Consider the following 18,514-nt stretch of genomic DNA (forward strand, 5'->3'; position numbering starts at 1 on the left):
AGAGATAATAATTCACATGAATATCTGAGAGAAATGTTACAAAAGCCTGAAATATACATCTACAAATTAACATTATTTAGTTTTTGTGGCTCTTTTTAAAGTTCAGTTGAATTTTGAGTTAAATAAAATCTTTCATTAATGTGCTTATGACTAGTCTCTCTCTAAAACCACTTTTAGCATCTAGAGTATTTTTAACAGAAATATTATAGAATGGTTTGAATTGGAAGGGTCCTTTAAAAATAATCTATTTCCAACCCCCCTGCCATGGTTAGGGACACTTTCCACCAGACCAGGTTGCTAAAAGCACCATCTCTCAACACTTCCAGGAATGGGACTTTCACAACCTCTCTGGGCAGCCTGTTCCAGTGCCTCACCACCTTCACAGGAAGGTATTTCTTTCTAACATCAAATGTAAACTTCTGTTTTAGTTTAAAACCATTCCCTTTGTCCTATCACTATGTGCCTGTACCACTCTCCCTCTTTTTTATAAGCCCCTTGTAAGTGCTGAAATATTACAGATATACCATATTCAGAAGACAAAGGACAGATACTGTTAAATGACTGAATTTTTTAAAGTAGCATTTCCCGTAAATGACTTGGAATTTTGAGAGCTTGAACACTGCACCTGGATGGAGAATCTTAAACGGCCTTATCCGGATGAACTTTGTTTCGAGAAAATGGGAAAAAGTCACAGAAACTTGGCAGTGTTCTAGCATATTGGTATGCTTTCTGGGCATTCAGTGTTTGTGAAGACTATCCAGCCTATGACTTATAAAGACAATTAGTTCCTGTTAGTGAAGATGCTCTTCCTCTTACATGCAGCTTGTGTTTCCAATGTCCATCCTCAATCCTTATGCTTCAGTAGAGGCCACTGAAATGTTGAGCTGGCTGGAACATCTTGCCTACAAGGAGCTGGGCCTCTTTAGTCTAGTTTAGACTGAGAGGGGATCTCCTCAATGCATATAAATATATCAAAGGTAGGTGCCAGGAGGATGGTGCCAGACATTTCAGTGGTGCCCAGATACTACACAAGGACCAGTGGCAAAAACCTCAAGTTCCACCTCAATATGAGGAAGACCTTCTTTATATTGAGGGTGGCTGAGCACTGAACAGGTTGCCCCAGAAGACCATGGAGTCTCCCTCTCTGGAGACATTCAAAACCCATGCGTTCCTGTGTCCCATACTCTAGGTGGCCCTACTTTGGCAGGGGGGGTTGGACCAAGGTGATCTCCAGTGCTGCCTTCCATCTCTAACTGTTTTGTGATTCTGTGATTTTTGTGAATGCATCATTATCTGTAAACCAAGAGTTTTGTCCTGTGAGGAATTTAGTTTCTGCTGTGCTTCTCGATTAGTCTCTATAACAACCTGCTTCTTCCTTAAAAATCAAAAAATTATATTTATGAATCCCAACTCTCTGAGATATCTTAGTGACTTTGATTCAAAATTTGGAAGATCAAAACAGCTTTTAGGATCTCAGTGGTGGGCACCCTATCAATTAAAAAGATGTTTAATATTATTTGAGACTTCATATTATTTAAGACTCTGTATAGATGACTTGCAGTTCTCTCTGATTTCTAGTAGCTAAAAAGAACCTCATCTTTGAGAGCTATCATCTTCTGTTTTTTTCTATGTTTAAATAACTGGAAGAAAACCTGCTGCAAATTTTTTATCTATTTCACAAAGCCTGGGATAAGGCTTTCAATATAAGTAGATTCCATGTTTTACGTTTGGATGTTTGGCTGATGTGTTAATGGAAGACTTTTAGAGTTTCAGAGAAACTGAAGGTGCCATTTTGCATGAGCAAGCAATTTTTCAGTCAAAGTAGTACTCCATTCTCAAAAAAACCTAAAATTAGTATAACTAGCCTTGCTGTTGCTCAGTTTACTTATTGTTATAATAGAAGTGAAGGTGCTGTTGAGCATCTGATAAGTTCCTCAGCATATGTGATAGAACAGTATGTCCTTCTGTATTGAGTACCTGTCACCTTGTGTAGATATGAAAAGGGAAATTGGTTCAGCTTTGCACATCAATGCTCCTTTCATGCAAATTTCCCATTGATTTTTCTTCATTGTTATCCATACTGTACCTTACCGTGCTATACAATTGTATTGGTATGGAGTAAAATTAAATTCCAAACCACTGTCCTCCCTCCTGTGAAGTAAAAACAAACTATTTTCTTGGTTCCCATTTTATTTCCTCAATTTGCTCTTTATTGCTTTGTGTTCATCCCTTCTTCACAGGAGTCATTAAATAGCTGCTGTGATTTTTTAAGAAGTTATGAAGGGACTTGAATAGGAATTTCTTTTCTGTCTCAGGATGTTAAAATCAATTTGGTGACTGCATGTTATGGTGCTCTTCCTCCCTCCCCCACTGATGGAAACATGAGTAGTTTAATCTAGCCTGAAATTGCTCTATGGAAACCCTTTGCTCTTAAGTCAAAAAACTTTGTGTACCTCTGTGAATTGTTTTATGAAAATAGTGGATTGAGTTTCAAGCTTCAAGTCTCTGTTGATACATTAAATTCTTCATGGTATTGGCAGAGAAGAAGCAGGGGACCTTTCTTTAGTTAGATAAATAGGAGAAGTGTCAACTCCAGATGCCTGAGGGAGACACTCTAGACAAGCTTTTAGTACAATTACAGAAGGACAAAGTGGAAGAGATCCGTGGGATTCGTATGTGTACTGAATTTCATTTAGCTTTTTGGTCACAATTGGAGAAAAGTCCCATAGCAGTCTTTAAAGTAGTTATGCTTGTAGCCTTTTGGGTATAAATATGGGGATGTGGTGCTCTTTGTTTTTTGGGGCTTTTTTACATATGCATGTATATGGTATATTTATGCAGTAGTATTTTAGGAAATGGTGTTGGCAGAGGGTACTCAAGCTAAAAAAATAGAAGTACCTCTCTTTCAGTGCCCACAGCACATGGAAGAATGAAGACCCTTCCTTGGCACATTTCCCAACAGCTGAAGTGGACTTGCATGGGACTGGTGCATAACTCAGCAGCATTTGGTGCTGTCCTGACATCAGCAGGATTTTATGTGTAGCAGGGAATTTCATTTGTTCACCTGATACTTTTTGCAGACAGTTAATAACTTGTTTGATCTACACTTGCCTCAGAAAGCCTTCAGTGATTCTTTACATAAACACATTTATAATCATAGACTAAAAGTCTAAGTCATTATTGTTTGCAGTTTGTTGATGGACAGGGCATTTGTATCTGCATAACCTGCTTCTGTATAACTAAGGATATTTGTTGTATTTTAATCTTTAGCAAAGCCGTATTGCCTATCCTTTTAATGTAGTAGTGACTTGAATTCAGATTTCTTAGGAACAATAATTTGAAAGCACAGTGCTGTCTGATCCCATGCTCTGCATTATAAATCTTGCCTTTCTGATACTAAGTTACATAATGAGAATTAATAATTATAACATGCAGTGCATCCTCTTCATGCCTTCTAATTTGTGTAATTGGTTATAATACGCCTTTTAAATGGCTGTCCTAATTAAGTAGTGTCAGCAATTGTGTTGAGCAGAATATTTTTAGAACCCATCACTGTCCTTTTCTGTAGAAGACAGACCTTATTTTCCTCATCTGAATAGCTTATTTTTACATAAATTATATGAATTCTGTTATTTGAACTTGATTTCTTCTGCACCTTTTCTGTGTTTTGATTTTAGGAAGTTTCTCTGTTTCTCATCCCTGTTCTTCATCTGATGTGACACATTGGCCACATGGAACTACCCAGGTTTAACCTGGCTTCCACTCTCACCAGTACTAGGGAATGTGTGTGTGCATACATGTGTGTGTAACAGAACTCAAAATACTGACTCTTCTTATTTTACAAATAAAGTGTTATGATTTTGTTTGGTTGTTTGGGTTGGGGTTTTTGGGGTTTTTTTTGAGCTTCCTGTTTTCGTCCATATTTTTAATCATAATGATTGTGTAGAAAAGTTTGAAAACACCTTTTCCAATGTGAGGTAATTTCATATCTCAGACATGTGCCCTTTTAAAAAAATACCAAGTATTTGGAAGTTCAGAGTACCATGGTAGCCATTGGCAGCAGTATCTAGTTTCTTTGCATGTGACTTAACTGAAATTTTGGCCCTTGTCAGAGACATTCTTATATATAGTTAACTAATAGTTCACAGAATCGCAGAATATTCTGAGTTGCAAGGGGACCCACAAAGATCATGAAGTCCAACTCTTCAGTGAATAGCCCATTAGGGGGTCAAACACACAGCCTTAGCACTATGCTCTAACAAAATAAGCTAGTCTTGGCAGTTTACTTTAATCCCAGAATTAGATTTTTTTTTTAAAACGGTGTCTTTCATCTACCCTGAGCCTTCCCTATGAGTTTTTCTCAATCAGTGTAGATAATGTAACTCTTGTGCTTGTTGTATGTTGAGGTCGGATGAAGGTCCAAAGTGATATCATAAGACCATAAATAAAGTTGTTAGAACTATCTGGTTCTAACAGGTAGTTCTGTTAGAACCAGATAGTTACATCTGGTTCTAGAAGTATTAGGTCAGTTGCCTACAATACAGAGGAAATTTGGACTGATGTTTTCGTCATTTCTACTGCTCTTTGTCTTGAGGACTTACTGGAAGAAGCACTTGTTACATTTAATGGCTATCAATAGATTGTTTCTTTTGTAATTTGTTCCATCATTTCTTGAGCAAATATGGAATTAAGCATCCAGAACAAACTGTGACAGATTTCTTCAGTATAACTGTGTCTTGCATAGAAAAAGTGCTTTCTTGAGCCTTACATTTCCCAATATACTGTGATGCTGTCTGCACTTGTTTTGGCAAATACAGTGAAGAGTTGCAATCTAGTCTTCCTTTCTGTGTTTATCCACATTTTGTAGGGATCAAAAGAAAAGTCACCCATATCACTTAAAGCTGTGATCTGTTCAAAAGATGCCAACTGGCATACTGTTACAGCCCAGAACATTCTCTCACTACTACAAAAATGTGCCATGACAAAACAATGCATTTTGTGTGTTGTAGTTCTGCAGGAATTTGCCACTTCTGCATGACTTTTAAAAGTTACCTGATAGGCCATAAAATGAATTTTTGCTGACTGGGTAGAGTACTGGGATGTGAAATGGTGATCTTTAGGAAGAAAGTCTTGATTTTGCTTTGCCTTCTTAGTTATAGATGACGAGTTCTTAAGAACGTATTAATCATTTCCACCCGAGAGCATCTTATTTTTTTATCTTACTTAGAAAAGCAACAAAAACATTCAGCAAAAAAAGCTTCTTAGACTCATGGTGTTTTGCACTTTGGGATGCTATTACACATGCTTGTGATTATCTACTCTGCAAACAATTGCCAGAAAACTTCATCTGTTTTCCAAGTCCCACAGAAGAACAGATGTGGAATTAAGTTTCAAACAATGTACTGTTAATCACTTACGTCTGGACACAACATGAATTGGAACTCAGTGGGTACTGATTGGATGCTTTGTTAGTTGAGCATGAAGTGGAGAATTTGCATTGTTCTCAGTCTTCATCCTTTGAACATTCCCTTTGAAAACAGTAATAATGTATGAACATGACAAGGGTCAGTTTCAGATATTTAACTCTTTCTAGAGAGCCAAAACCTTGGGGGATCATCTGAATGGAGCTGGACTATAGCTGGACTATGGATGTGGAAGAGAGATTGTATATGTATGTTAAATTTTCATTTATTTGAGAGCTCTTTTGATGCTGTAAAGAATACTGAAGAGTAGCTGCATATCATTTGTGTGCTTTCAAAAACAATTACTTAAACCAGTCAGCTTTGCCTGTAAGAGATTTAAAGTCCATGTTCAATTCCTGGAAAACCATAAGAAAGCAATTATGTCAGAAAACCTACTCATGTTGTGTTCTAAACCTGAGCATTCATTGGAAAAATCACTTAAAAAGGCAACTCATACAGCTATTTCAGAAAGCTAGTTTTGGGGGAGAAAGGATCACTATTTGGGGACTCTGAAACTTAGAGTTTCAACTTTACAGAGTTCGGATTGTGGGTCGGTGCATTAGAAGGTTACTGAGAACTAAGGAATTGTTGGATTCTTGTTCTTTGAAATACTTTTTTCCCTACTTGATAAGAAAACTCATGGAAAAAGAACTGTTGATATTTGTTCCTTTTGTGATTGCCCTCTTTGAAGTATGCATAAGTCTAGAAAAATAGTACTTCCTCATAGGAATCTGCATTTTCTGCTGCTGTCAAATTGAATCTGTTGTTAAAATGTGTAGCTTACATACATGTGATTATTTTCAGTTACTTGATCCTATGTAGCCTGGAAATAATTTGCCTTGCTGGCCCTTCAAAATAAAAAAGGGAGTGGGGGTGGGAAGAGAGAATCTAATAAATTTATCGCTTCTTAAATCTGATAAACTTGATTAAGAAGACGAGATTATGTCATATTTCAGGGTTTATGGTACTTCCTTGAAAGTTTTTTAACTCCCTTAGACATTTAGTCTTACATTATATTGATAGGTTTAAAAGGCTATGAACTCAGCTGTGTATGGTTTTTGGCTTGAAAATAAAAGAGTTGCCCCCAAAACTTGAGGAGATTAGTAACGATGCATTTTCCTGCCTCCCACAGAGTTCTCTGCCTAACTGCCTCATTGGCTGTTCCTTAACTTCTCACCTTCAGGTTCATCATTATGTTTATTCTGGTAGTAAGTAAAATGGCCAAAGCCAATTAAAATGTTAATTCCTACTAAGATAGCAGAATACAGTGTTTTGAGAGGTTGAGAGAACAGAAGAAACTTTCAGAAGTGTTTGTTATGTTCCAGAGACATGTTGTCTCTTAGCTTGACTTTTGGAGAGATCTGTGAAGCTTAGACCAGAGTTTATATATTCTGTAAACAAATCTTTCATATGTATTTCCTAGGGCTGTTTTACTTGTGCTTTGTGAAGTGACCAGTTTCTTGCTTTTCTTTGTTTTTGGGGAGATCTGCTTGACCTTAAAATTGTCATGTTTTCTTTCAAAATAACTTTCTGTCATGGATATTATTTTGTTTATATGCTTTGCAGAAGAAAAAAATATAATAACATTCAAAATAAACATCTTTATACCCCCATATCTTGTTTTTTAGCCTTTGTCTAGAATGAAATAAGTGGCTAAGTATAGAATGAAATAAGTGGCTAAGTATTTCATGTTCTTTAAACATGGCTTTGTGAATGTGGTCAATGTAGACATTGTGTACATTATCAAGACTTAATAAATGTAGTTGTCTTCTGATTTTAATAATCCAAAAGCCTGGAATACAGATAAAAGGTCTGTATGGTGCTAGTAGAACTCAAATGAGAAACAGCATTTTTGATGAGTAATGCTTTGAGAATATTTTAAGTGGGTTTAGATTGCATGTCTTGGTTTTAACAGGGGGGTCTGAGACAGCTTCAAGCTGTTTAATATGTTTTTGCTGAGAGGTGAGTGAGAGTATGCTAATATACCTAAAAAAAAGATCTTGGGATGAGAGGGCCTTTAGCAAGGGAGACCCTTGATGTGCTTGTGTTGTTCCCCATATTATGTTTCGTTAATTTGTTAATTTTGTTAATTTTGTGAATTTGTTTCATCGTGTCATCAGCCTCTGACATAGAACTAGAGAGTTTTCTTATCTCTGCTCTTTTTCTTGTTGTCAAAATCTTGCTCTTTCAGATGGTCGAGAACTTATATCTCAGTTTTACTCAGAAATGGATGTTAAATAATAATTCTTAAAATATTTAGAGGAGTTTAAAGGATATTTATAACTTCTTACAAAATGCATACTGTGATAGTCTTTGAAGAGGATGTTACTGACTACAGGAAAAACTAAACCTAGATTTTCTGTTTGTATTGCTGGAACATTTCTGAAAATATTGTTTCTCTAGCAGTGTTTTAAGTAAATTTGCTTCAGAAAAAGTTTTAAATGAAAAAAAATTTAAAAGGCATAAAAAAGCATCACTGTGGTGTACAAGACCACAATTAATGTATTTTTAGTTGCTCTTCAATTCCCACCATCCCCAGGGCTAGTTAATTCTTCCATCTTCAAATTAAATATGCCCTTTAACACTTACCAGGCAGTGGCCTGCTCATTTCCTCTTCCTTGGGTTTACATCAGAGGAGTGGGATTGTAAGGTCCAGCTGGAAAAGCATGCTGGATGGAAATGGCTCAGGACTTTTGGAGGTCTGCAGAAAATGCAGGGTGTCCTCCAGAACTGGAAAACTGGGCAGATAGTACTTGAGTAAGGATTTTCATTTCCATAACATGATTTTACTGAAATGTTCAACAAAGGCAATGTTGCTCAGAGTCTCATCCTCATTTAGTTTTTCTTACACTGGGTTTGGGTTTTGGATTTTGGATTTTCTTTTTTTACAAGACTGAAGAAGGGTTCTGGGACATGAGCTGTATACAATTTAATGTGTAATTAATATGTAATATTTTTAGCCTTGAATTAAGGTCTTGAGTGCATGATAGGTGTGTTAGGTGGATAATGACTAGATAAATATTGGTAGAAGGCAGTTTGCTTTGACATCAAATTAAATGGACTAAGCTCAAGAATTTGTCACTTGGCAAAATCATTGCATGAGTCACCGAAGTCTTTCAGGATTAAAAAGCAGTTTTTCAATTGAAGAAGGTCACGGCTTATACCTCTGGGCGCTTTAATTTGATAAAATACTCTTTGTGTGTATATTTTTATTGCATCAAGTGGAGGAAAGCTGTGAAGAGGACAAGGAAGTTAGTTTGATGTAGAATAAATGCATAGAGTAAACAATTTTGTTTTCCTGACGCCATACAGAAGTTTGAATTTGTGTTTTGAGAACTCTTAACAGCTTGTGTCTCAGTAAGTTGGGCCCTGTTGTTAGGTATCTTGTCCCAAATGTAAGTAAAGTTCAAGTGTTAAAGCAGCTCTGTTTTTATTTGGAGGGAGAGAAGGATTGTGCTTAAGCCTTTTTGGGTTTTTTTAAGGATGAAATCACAAAACAAATGAGTTCCTAATTCAGTCCTGATGCAGCATTACTGGAAAATGCAGGCATGTTATCAGGCAATTTGTGCAGTCTAATGATTGTTTCATTGATTTGTACTAGTCACATCACCGTGATGATACTCTGACTATAATTTTGGCTGGAGTAGGAGATGTGAGATTGAAAACCAAAGAAACCATGCATCTGTTGCTTTGAAGAGCATGTGTGGTGCAGATGAAATCGAAGAATTTGTTAATTGTTTATGACGTAATGAAACTTAACAGTTGCCATCTCTAGACCTTCGGGAAAAGATAAGTGACTTGTCTCCCTTGGAGACATTCTCTTCCACTTCTGCCAAAAGACAGCTTTGTTTGTAAATTTAGGATTTTGCAGGCCAGTGTGTGGTAATCTGGGAGCAATAATTCAAATGCTAATAAATACCCATCAAAAGTTGTTACTTATTAAGCCAGCTGACATTCAGGAAGAATAGCTTGAGCTTGCCAAGTGATTCTAGCTCATGGCTAAGGAGCATGCCACTGTTTAGAGCATTTAATTAGCAACTGTATGTCAGGGCTCCAGGGCACTCTTGTGCCTCAGCCTCCCCTGGGTCTTGCCCCTGCTCTTGCCTGGGGACCAGAAGTGTGTTTCAGCCCAGCCTGGTGCCATCAGTCTGTGTTAGAGCTGTGTTGCCAATGTGCCTGTTCCAGCCTCCCCTGCTGTGGTGTTGACCTGGAGCCTGCCTGTGTCTGATGGTCACTGGGCTGTCTATGGGACCTGTTCCTCTCATCATCTGTGTACAGGCAACAGGCAGTGCTGGCCCCAGGGTGAAGCTGCTTTCTGAATCACTTCTTGTCTGGTTCTTCTGTGGTGGCCACCTAGAGCAGCTCTGTGACCAAAGTGGAGCCAAGGAACAATCTTAGTGGTTGTAGATGTACTTAGTAGAGAGATACTGCTGCAAAGCTTAGGTTGCCTTGAGTTGGTAGAGGGTTGTACTGAGGAAGATCAAAGCTGGCTGTGGTGTAACTCATGGTGCAGCTGTGGAAGGGGGACTTGCCATTTTGCTTTGTAGTCCCTGTGGCTCAGAGATGGGACTCAAGAAGCATGTTGTAAAGTGAACTTGTTAAGTGCTTTTACACTGCCTTTAAAATAAACAATTTATGTCCTTTTATCCTCGTGGATAATGCTAAAGATAAGAACTCCCACTGACTTCAGGCTTATGGCTGATGGTCTATATTACAAACTTCAAATAAGGATTTATGCTTAGCTGAAACAAACCTTAGAAGCCATAACAAATTTTACATAACTTTACTAAAGCCAAATTTGCATATTTTTGCTTTGGTTGGTGATGACTGGCTTGTTTAAAAAATGTCATTTGATTCATTTACCACTCAGTGTTATTGTATTAGGTAAAAGGCTAAGAGGGATCTTTCATCTGCAGTGCAGGTCTCTTAATGCTTCTGTATTTATTCTGCTTGTTTTTTTGAGAACTGCTAGGATTATAAAAAAGTATTATTTGGTTTAAACATTTTAGTGATGTATAAAACTATGCTGTGCTGCTTTCTTGGTTAAGGTCGTGCACTGGGAAAACTGGCATTAAGAGCAGAGATCAGTGTATTAGAAGTACATCTGGCTTTTACAAAGTGTAAACTTCAGGACAGGTGCATTAGGGGAAAATATTTTTGTAGTATGAAATAAGATTTTTTCTTCTGTTCTCTTTGAAACAGCTTGTAAATTAAGCTGTTCTATATGATGTTTTTAAATTTGCTTTAAATTACATACAGATAGATATTTAGCATGATCTAGATTGAACAAACTAGATAGATTATAGAAAAAGGAAAACTGGAATTTTTTTATTTTGTAGGTTTGTGTGAAAGAGAAAATAATGAGCCTGAGAAAAAATGTTAAAAACATCTGTTGTATATCTTGAGCTGTTAGCTTCCTGTGGTGTTCAGCATTCTCATTAATTTAGAGGGCAGTTTTACTTGTGAGGGTTTTTTTTTAACCTACTATCAGTGTATTCCTAAAGAGCATACTTTGTCCTTCTTGTTTTACTGTTATTTCTGAAGGTAGCCTTTATGACGCCTATGAAATACTACTTGTTTTTTTTCATTTCATTTTATGTTGTTCTGCATTGATAGCAAAAGACAAAGAACCCATTGAATGCATTATTTCTATTCATAGTGACATAATTGGTCCCTACAAACCTTCTTGAAGTAAGCAAATATTTCTTTGATTTCAGTACTTGCCTTTATATAATACATGGAATTATCACACAGTAGTATATCTGAAGAAAAAGCTACTTGAAAATGATGTTTTAAGATACAGCAGATATATCTGTATTCTTTTTTATTGTATTTGTACTGGGTAGCCTAAGTATACCCACTTCCTACTGTGTACAAAGACGGGGTATGTGACATGGGAATGTTATCAAACCCATTGTGTTCTCTTAGCAGTATCCAGTCTATTTGATTCTCCTGTTGACTGTAAATAAGAGAATTTCAAATCAATGGCTCTGCTGGTTATAGAGACTCTTTCTCCCTTAGTTATGCTAAGACATTTATCCCTTGCAAATGAGAAAGGAGTTAAAAATGAAGAGTGTGGTGTTATCACCTTTTTTGCAGAAGTGGAGCTAATGCAACCAAACTTAGAGCTAGCTAGAAAGGAAGAAACAGATTTTATGTGTTTATGCCAGCTGTTCTAGAAATCTGTCTGAGCTATTGCAAAATCTGTAAGACCTCCTGAGAGAAAGAATGAAAGCATACATGTGTTTTTCCCGTTTTGATTTGTTTGGGAGGATTTGGCCTTTTGCTGCATAAGGGAGGTGCCTGTGTGGTGATGGGGTAGTGGAAGATGTGTCGACTTTCTTCTTGTTAGCTTTGTTGCAAATGTGGTGACAAAAAGGAGACTTTTAAGATATTATACTTACTTTGCTCTTTTTTCAAAGTTTTACTATTTTTTTAGTTTTTGTGCACATGTGAGGAAGAACACTGCTGTGTCTTTGGCCGGTGGATGTATCTGTGAAAGAGAGGCTTTTCTACAGCTTCCTCTGTGGGCTGATCCTGTTTTAGCCTGCCTGTACTACTCTTTTTTAGGGAGTTCGGCCTCCAAGCAGGAAAATTTTCCTTAAAAGCAGCACCTGATGGATTATTCAGACAATTAGGTTTGTTTACATGTACTTAGAATTGATCCTGCATTTTTTGGTACTTGAGTTTAAGGAAAACAATTTGGCTCTTTTTGTTCTTGAAAATAGTCTCTGCCTCTGCTAACACTGCTATATTTTCATTGCCATGCTAACTGTTTTTGAGACAGACGAAAAGTTGAAGAAATCACAGCTACTTGGTCCAGTCAGTTGGTGGTTTTGGTGTTATTTCTTATTTTTTTCCGGAAGGAATATTCTATGTGCTAGGAATTCAGAGGCCATTTTAAGCTATGCTTGACTTTGCAGAGCTCCTAGTCCCCTTTCCTTTGTCCTCAGAAGCCCACTTTGTTGGAAGTTCTGCACCAGCTTTTCTGTTGTTAAACCATCTTCACCAAGGCCAAATTATCTCCCTTTTTAAGAGTGAACTGACTTTCTGACTCACTTTGTTTGTTTATGTTAGGGGAGATTCTTCATATATCTTGTCCTGATGAATGTATAAAAATGCAGGATTTGCTGTTACTGTGGGAAATTCTATATTTCAGTATTGCTGAATCAACCTAACCGTACTTTTTTCACTTTAGTTTATTGCTTTTTGGTAGTGGGGATACAAAACTGTTCAAGATGCATATTCCTGAAACTGCTGGCTGAATGCGAATACTAGCTTATTAGTGGGATCTTAGCCTGTGGACATATCCCAGGATATTGTTGGCCTTCCTTGTTGTCAAGGCTAACTGTTGGCTCATGTTTAGACCACTTTCTGCCCAGACCCCCAGCTCCGTTTCAGGAAGTGTGCACTGGGTAGCAAATGCCCAATGTCTCCAAGGGATTAGTCCATCTCAGGTATAAGAATTTTTGCTTGTCCTTGCTTAATTTCTTGAAATAGGGTGGCAGAAGTTTATAGGTACATTTTTGGGATGACCAGGCTATGTAGGTGAGGTTTTTAATTGCAGTGGTTTAGGAACTTTTGGAGTTCTTCCTAAGTCATATTTGACTTTAAAGTGTTTATTATAAACTGCCACAAAATATACAAATAATCCTAAATGTATTTTCAGCTCTTGGTATACTTCATTAGTAAAATAGAGGAACAGAAAAAGATGTGATTTTGTGTGTGCTTAGTTTATGTGTTACTGCTTCATAGAATCACAAGTTCACAGGATGATAGTTTGGGTTGGAAGGGATCTCAAAAGTTTTCTGCTTCCAGGCCTCTGTTGTGGGCAGGGACATCCTCTACTAGGCCAGGTTTCTCAAAGTGCCATCCAGCCTGGCCTTGGAAATTTCAGGAATGGGGCATCTACGACTTCTCTGGGCAGCCTGTGTCAATCCCTCACCACCCTCACAGTGAATTTCTTTCTTACATCTAATCTAAGCCTGCCCTCTTTCAGTCTAAAGCCTCTACCCCCTATTCTATCACTACATGTTCTTGTAAAAGGTCACTGTCTTGCTTTCTTTTACGCCCTCTTCAGGTACTGGAAGTCTGCTAGAAGGTCACAGAATCACGAAATGGATTTTGTTGGAAGGGACCAAACACAGTAGATCCCATGTTCCAAGCTCCTTGCTCAAGCAGGAATGTCTTGGAGCACAGGGCACAGGATTGTGTCCAGGCAGTTCTTAAATTATCTCCAGTGAGGAAGACTCCACAACCTCTCTGGGCAATCTGTTCCAGTGCTCAGTCAGCCACAGAGTAAAGAAGTTCTTCCTCATGTTCAGGTGGAATTTCCTGTGCATCGGTTTCTGCCCATTGCCTCTTCTCCTACTGCTTGGCACCTCGGAGAAGAGCCTGGTCCATTGTCTTGATGCCTCCCTTCAGATACCGATAGACATTGATGAGGTCCCCTCTCACTTGTCTCTTCTCGAGGCTGAACAGGCCCAGCTCCCGCAGCCTGTCCAGCACTCAGAGGTATCGGCCACTCTGCCCAGCTTTGTATCATCAGTGAATTTGCTGAGCAGGCATCTGCCCTTTCATCCAAGTCACGGCTGAAGAAGTTAAACATTACAGCTTTGAACCTAGAGGGACACCACTAGGGACAGGCCTCTAACTAGACCCTGTGGCACAGATTTTAAGCTTCTGGGATCTGTTGTTCAGCCAGTTCTTGATCCACTTCACTGTCCACTCATCCAGCCCACATCCCTGAGTTTGTCTAAGGAAATCTACTGAAGTCAAAGTAGACAATATCCACTGCTCTCCCTTCATCCCTCCAGGTGGTGGTTTCATTAAAGATGTCAATCAGGTTAGTCAAGGAGGATTTAACTGAGTGAATCCATGCTGACTATTCCTGATCACCCATGTGGATAGCCTTCTGAATGAAGTGCTCCCATCACCTTTCCAGGGATCAAGATGAGGCTGACTGTCTGGTAGTTCCCAGGGTCCTCATTCTTTCCCTTATTGAACACTAGGTGACATTTGCTTTCATCCTTTGTGAGCAGCTTCACAATCATGTTTGCAGCACTTGTAGATGAATCCCATTAGGACATATGGACTTGTGGATGTCAAGTTTACCTACGTAGTCTCTACCCTATCTTCCTTGACCAAGTTGTCACTCCGGAATTGCTTTACCCTGTACACCTGGGTCAGAGAACCCTGAGGGCTAATCTTGTCAGTGAAGACTGAAGCCAAGAAGACATTCAGTAAAATGTTTTCTTCTGGCTTCTTTTCATTCTCTGTTTCCAGGTTCCCTCCCTCCATTTAATGTGACCACATATCTTTGTTATTGATATATTCGAAGAAGTCCCTCTTGTTTGTCTTTGACATCCTTGGCCAGATTTAATTCCAGGTGGGCCTTGGCTTTCCTTGTGTCATTTCTACTTAGTTTAACAGCCTCCCTGTATTCATTACAAATGGCCAGATCTTGCTTCCATCTCCTGTGTATTTCCTGCTTACTCTTGATTTATGACAGGAGCTCTGTGTTTATCCATGCAGGTCCGTAGCCCATTTGCCCAATTTCTTGCTCATCAGGATGTATCATTCTTGAGCCTGGAGGAAGACCAACTATCTTTGACCCCTATTTCCTGCAATGCCTGTTCCCATGGGATTCTTCAAATAAGATTCTGAAAGTCCACTGTTAAATCTTTACTTGATACCCTGCTTCATCCTTACCTAACACTGAACTTCACAATCTCATAGTCACTGCAACCAAGGCTGCCCCCAGCCTTCACACCTGCAACAAGACCTTCTCTACTTGTTAGTATGAGGTTGAGCAGCCTCATTCCTTGTGAGATCTCCCACTATCTGTGACAGGTGCTTGTCATCAGTGCTTTCCAGGAATCTCCTGGACTGTTTTGTGCTTTACTGTGATGCTTCTCCAGCAGTTGTCAGGGTGGTTAAAGTACCCCATGAGGACCAGTGCCTGTGGCTTTGAGACTACTTCCAGCTGTCTGTAGAAGGCCTCATTTGCTTCCTCCTGATCAGGTGGCCCAGAGTCTTCTCCAGGCTGAAGAACTCCAACCGACTCAGCCTGTCCTCACAGTGAGTGTGCTCCAACCCTCCTCTGGACTCAGTTCAGCAGGTCCACATAGTTCTGGTGCTGGGGGCACCAGCCTGGGATGCAGCACAGCAGGTGGGGTTTCATAAGAGCAGAGCAGATAGATATCACTTCCCTCTTCTCCTGGCCACATTGCTTTGGATGCAGTCCAGCACACAATTGGCTTTCTGGGCTTCAAGTGCCAGGTCTTATATCATCAACAGCCCCAGTTCATTCTTCTCAGGACTTCTCCCAATCCACTCTCCACCAGACTATACTTGTGCATGAGATTGCCCTGCCCCATGTATAAGACCTTTACACTTAGCCTTGTTGAACTTGATGAGGTTTGCACAGCCCCCCCCCGCCCAGAGCCTATCATGTTCCCTCTGGATGTCATCCCTTCCCTCCAGTGTCTTGACTGCACACAGCCCAGTGACATCACCAAACTTGATGAGGGTATGCTCAGTCCCACTGTCTTTGTCCCTGACAAAGATATTAGACAACAGTGGTCCCAAAACGAACATCTAATGAACACCACCAGCACTAGTCTCCACTTGGACATGAGTTTTGACTGCAGCTCTTTGACTACAACCATCCAGCCAGTTCCTAATCCACTGAGTGGTCAATCTGTCAAATCCATGTCTCTCCAGTCTAGAGACAAGGACCATGTCAGATGTTTTTTACAAGACCAAGTATGTGAAATCAGTTGTTCTTTCCTCGTCTACGACAGTGCAATCCCATCACAGAAGGCCAGATTCATCAGGCCTAATTTGCCCTTTGTGGAACCATGTTGGCTGTCACCAGTCACCTCCTTATTTTCCATGTGTCTTAGCATAGTTTCTAGGAAGATCTTCTCCATTGTCTTGGTGAGCACAGAGGTGAGAATGATTGGCCTGTAGTCTAACTCTTCTTCCCCCCTTTTTTCTTTTTAGTGGAGGTTATTGTTCCCTTTTTCCAGTCAATGGGAATTTCACTGGACTGCCACAACTTCTCAAATGTGGTGGATAGTGGCCTATTTACTCCGAATGTATCTCATCAGGTCCCATGGACTTCTGCACTGTCAGGTTCCATGGACATGTGCACCTTCAGTTCCTGAGGATGGCTGCAAACCTGATCTTGTCCTACCGTGTGTGGCTTCTCTCTCAGACTTTCCTCAGTAGAAAAATACTCCAGTCCCCTAATTGAAACCCTGCAGTCTACAACTTCCTCACAAGTTGAAATGGGTACGTGTTGATCTCTTTGTGGAGCAGTGATATGACATGGGAAACAGTAATGAAGCTGTATTTCTGGGATATCAGGAAAAGGTTCTTCACTCTGAGGGTGGCTGGGCACTAGAACAAGCTCCCCAGAGAAGTTGTCGCAGCACCAAGCCTGACAGAGTTCAGGAAGTCTTTGAACAATGCTCTCAGTCATATGAAGTGATTTTGGGGATTATCCTGCACAGAGCCAGGAGCTGGACTCTACTTGTGGGTTCCATCCAACTCAGGATATTCTATGATCCTGTGATGATCTTTGTAGTCCTTCTCTGGACCCTCTCCAGAAGTTTCATGTCTTTCTTAGCCTTCTGCAATTCAAGCATTGTAGCTGGAGCATTTGCCAGTGAAAACTGAGGCAAAAAAGTCAGAGAGTACCTCAGCTTTCTGCATGTCCTGGGTAACCACATCTGCTATTTCCTTGCAGAGAATGACCACATTTTTCCACGTTGCTTTAATCACCAACATACCTGTAGAAGCTTTTCTTGTTGTCCTTGATGTCTCCAGAGAGGTTTAATTCCATCAGGGCTTTAGCTTTCGTAGCCTTATCCCTGGCTTCTCAGACATTCGCTCTGTTTTCCTCCCAGGCTACCTGTCCTTGCTTCTGCCCTTTAGTTTTTGTCTGTTCGCAAGCTCCTTGTTCATCCGCGCAGGCCTGGCATTTCTGCCTGACTTCTTTGTTGTTGGGATGTGTAGTCCCTGAGCTTGGAGGAGGTGATCCTTGAATATTGGTGAGTTTTCTTGGGCCTTTATCCCATGGCTGCTTCATCAAACAGATCCCTGAAGAGTCTAAAGTCCATCCTCCTGACGTCCAGGGTTTGTGCTTTTTTTTAATGCCTTCATGGTTGGAGTGATGTCTAGAATGCTGCATTTCTAGACATCACTCCAATAGCCAAGCAAAAGTGGCCTGGTAGTGAAATGTTACCCATGTGAATATAATCTCTTACAAGCAATATTTTTACCATTCCAGCCACCAATAATAATCATGAATATTGTTTTGATGTTTCTGTCTCTGTACCTTTCTTATGTTTTACATCAATTTTTTTCTATAGGTATTGCCAGGCATCTTAAGTGGTTAACTAAGACCTAAGGATTTGGAACAGTGGTGAGTCAATGAAATTCTGATCATATTTTCTGTGTTTTCAGAAGCTGAAGTTTTACTACTGCAAAGGAAGGATGAAAGATGTTTATACTTTTTGAATATTTTCTTCTGAACACCAAGTTCCTGTTCAGAGCATTCAGAGAACTTTTTGAAGCAGAGATTTTAAGAAGGCGGAGGAGGAGGTAGTCTCACTGTCTGCTCTTGATAAGTGAAGCCTCTCCTTTTCAAAGTCATCCTGACTTTGAAAAAACTTTAAAGTAACAGTTCAAGGTGTACTTTTTGAAGTGGTAACTTGACCCATTGTATTAAAATAATGATGCCTGAATTGACTTTTCAGAATAATGCAATTTTATATTAGCAATTATAAAATGAGATATCATTCTAGACTACATCATTATAGAATATCACTCTAGAAACCTGAAGTAAGCTAATAACTTATTTACTAAATTCAGCTTACAAGCAAATTTTTTTTTAACTGCAGTCTTTGTTTGTTTGAACTCTGCCTCTGCAAACTGTGGTATCCTTTGTAAAGTTAAATTATTTTCCCAATCCCCTATGCTTATTGCTGATTCTTTGCATTGTATGTGCCCAAAAATCCTTCCTGATGTCCAACCTGAACCTT

At 39.3% G+C, this 18,514-nt stretch overlaps 1 protein-coding gene across 4 annotated transcripts in view; it reads left to right on the forward strand.

Moving 5' to 3' along the window:
- The window catches only part of LHFPL2 (LHFPL tetraspan subfamily member 2), a 121,768-nt gene that overhangs the window by 44,868 nt on the left and 58,386 nt on the right, over positions 1-18,514 (forward strand). For 3 of the 4 annotated variants that reach the window (XM_038124163.1, XM_038124164.1, XM_038124161.1), the window contains exon 2: positions 17,843-17,895. The exons of the other annotated variant lie outside the window; for it this stretch is intronic. The gene's annotated coding sequence lies outside the window, so the exon portion shown is untranslated. The remainder of the gene's footprint in view (positions 1-17,842; positions 17,896-18,514) is intronic. 4 annotated transcript variants of the gene reach the window in all.

This window comes from Motacilla alba, chromosome Z (assembly GCF_015832195.1).
Source record: "Motacilla alba alba isolate MOTALB_02 chromosome Z, Motacilla_alba_V1.0_pri, whole genome shotgun sequence".
Lineage (NCBI taxonomy): Eukaryota > Metazoa > Chordata > Aves > Passeriformes > Motacillidae > Motacilla > Motacilla alba.